This window comes from Cryptomeria japonica, unplaced genomic scaffold, assembly GCF_030272615.1.
Source record: "Cryptomeria japonica unplaced genomic scaffold, Sugi_1.0 HiC_scaffold_83, whole genome shotgun sequence".
Classification (NCBI taxonomy): domain Eukaryota; kingdom Viridiplantae; phylum Streptophyta; class Pinopsida; order Cupressales; family Cupressaceae; genus Cryptomeria; species Cryptomeria japonica.
In genome coordinates this window covers 510001-512543 of record NW_026728905.1, presented here as the reverse complement: position 1 = coordinate 512543, position 2543 = coordinate 510001, and positions in this window count along the sequence as shown.

Sequence of the window (2543 nt, the reverse complement as noted above, 5' to 3'; positions counted from 1 at the left end):
AAGCGCGTCCGATGCTTGGACCATTCCGAGGCGGACCTGAAGCCTCTTCCCTCTAGCCGTTGGGGCTTTCTCGCCGCATCCCTCGCCTCGCACCCCGATTGCTATTCGGTGAGGCTCCTCGGCCGCCTTGGAACTATCTGTGTATCGGACGCATCGCGGGATAAGGGGTTGGCAGTGGTAGTCGCCCCAAGCGCGTCCGATGCTTGGACCATTCCGAGGCGGCCCTGCAGCCTCTTCCGTCTAGCCGTTGGGGCCATCTCGCTGCATCCCCCACCTCGCACCACGATTGCTATGCGGTGAGGCTCCTTGGCCGCCTCGGAACTATCTGTGTATCGGACGCATCGCGGGATAAGGGGTTGTCACTGGTAGTCGCCCCAAGCGCGTCCGATGCTTGGACTATTCCGAGGCGGCCCTGCAGCCTCTTCCGTCTAGCCGTTGGGGCCATCTCGCCGCATCCCCCAGCTCCTCGGCCGCCTCGGAACTATCTGTGTATCGGACGCATCGCGGGATAAGGGGTTGGCAGTGGTAGTCGCCCCAAGCGCGTTCGATGCTTGGACTATTCCGAGGCGGCCCCGCAGCCTCTTCCGTCTACCCTTTGGGGCCATCTCGCCGCATCCCTCGCCTCGCACCCCGATTGCTATGCGGTGAGGCTCCTCGGCCGCCTGGGAACTATCTTCGTATCGGATGCATCGCGGGATAAGGGGTTGTCACTGGTAGTCGCCCCAAGCGCGTCCGATGCTTGGACTATTCCGAGGCGGCCCTGTGGCCTCTTCCGTCTAGCCGTTGGGGCCATCTCGCCGCATCCCTCACCTCGCACCCCCATTGCTATGCGGTGAGGCTCCTCGGCCGCCTTGGAACTGTCTTCGTATCGGAAGCATCGCGGGATAAGGGGTTGTCACTGGTAGTCGCCCCAAGCGCGTCCGATGCTTGGACTATTCCGAGGCGGCCCTGCAGCCTCTTCCGTCTAGCCGTTGGGGCCATCTCGCCGCATCCCCCACCTCGCACCCGGATTGCTATGCGGTGAGGCTCCTCGGCCGCCTTGGAACTATCTTCGTATCGGACGCATCGCGGGATAAGGGGTTGTCACTGGTAGTCGCCCCAAGCGCGTCCGATGCTTGGACTATTCCGACGCGGCCCTGTGGCCTCTTCCGTCTAGCCGTTGGGGCCATCTCGCCGCATCCCCCACCTCGCACCCCGATTGCTATGCGGTGAGGCTCCTCGGCCGCCTTGGAACCATCTTCGTATCGGACGCATCGCGGGATGAGGGGTTGTCACTGGTAGTCGCCCCAAGCGCGTCCGATGCTTGGACCATTCCGAGGCGGCCCTGAAGCCTCTTCCGTCTAGCCGTTGGGGCCTTCCCGCCCCATCCCTCGCCTCGCACCCCCGATTGCTATGCGGTGAGGCTCCTCGGCCGCCTTGGAACCATCTGTGTATCGGACGCATCGCGGGATAAGGGGTTGGCACTGGTAGTCGCCCCAAGCGCGTCCGATGCTTGGAGCATTCCGAGGTGGCCCTGAAGCCTCTTCCGTCTAGCCGTTGGGGCCTTCCCGCCCCATCCCTCGCCTCGCACCCCGATTGATATGCGGTGAGGCTCCTCGGCCGCCTTGGAACTATCTGTGTATCGGACGCATCGCGGGATAAGGGGTTGGCACTGGTAGTCGTCCCAATCGCGTCCGATGCTTGGACCATTCCGAGGCGGCCCTGCAGCCTCTTCCGTTTAGCCGTCGGGGCCTTCCCGCCGCATCCCTCGCCTCGCATCCCGATTCCTATGCGGTGAGTCTTCTCGGCCGCCGCGGAACTATACCTGTTATTGCTACTGCATCCTTCGGCTGGTAACCTCCTCTGCCGCCTTGGAACGTTCTCTTTGTCGGACGCGTCGCGGGATAAGGGGTTGGCACTGGTAGTCGCCCCAAGCGCGCCCGATGCATAGACCGCTCCGAGTTGACCTTGCTTTCAGCCTCTCACATGCATAGACCTCTCTGAGTCGACCCTGCAGCCTCTCACGTTTAGCCTTTGGAATCTCGCCTCACAACATGATTGCTATCCTTGATGCATCCCTTGCCTCGAGCCCTGATTGCTTTCTTGGCTGCATCCCTCCTCTCCTCACAGCCCGGTTGTCATCACTGCTTCATCCGTCGCTTCATGCATTCTGGCTGCTGGGCCCTTCCCACCGCACACCTCGATTGCTATCTCTTCTGCATCACACACCCCGATTGCTATCTCTGCTACATCCCTCGGCTCTCACTTCTGCATCCTTCGCCTCCCACCTCGATTGCTATCAATGCTGCATCCGTAACCTCACACCCCGATTGCTATGCGGGGAGGCTCCTTGGCCGCCTTGGAAATTTCTGTGTGTCGGACGCACCGCGGGATAAGGGGTTGGCACTGGTAGTCGCCCCAAGTGCGCCCGATTCTTAGACCGCTTCGAGGTGACCTCGTAGCCTCTTTCGTCCAGGCTTCCTGCCTTCAACGCCCTTTTTACACCTCGATTGCTATGCGCGGGCTCGTTGGCGTCTATCACCTCTCTGCGAAGAGTGGCACGA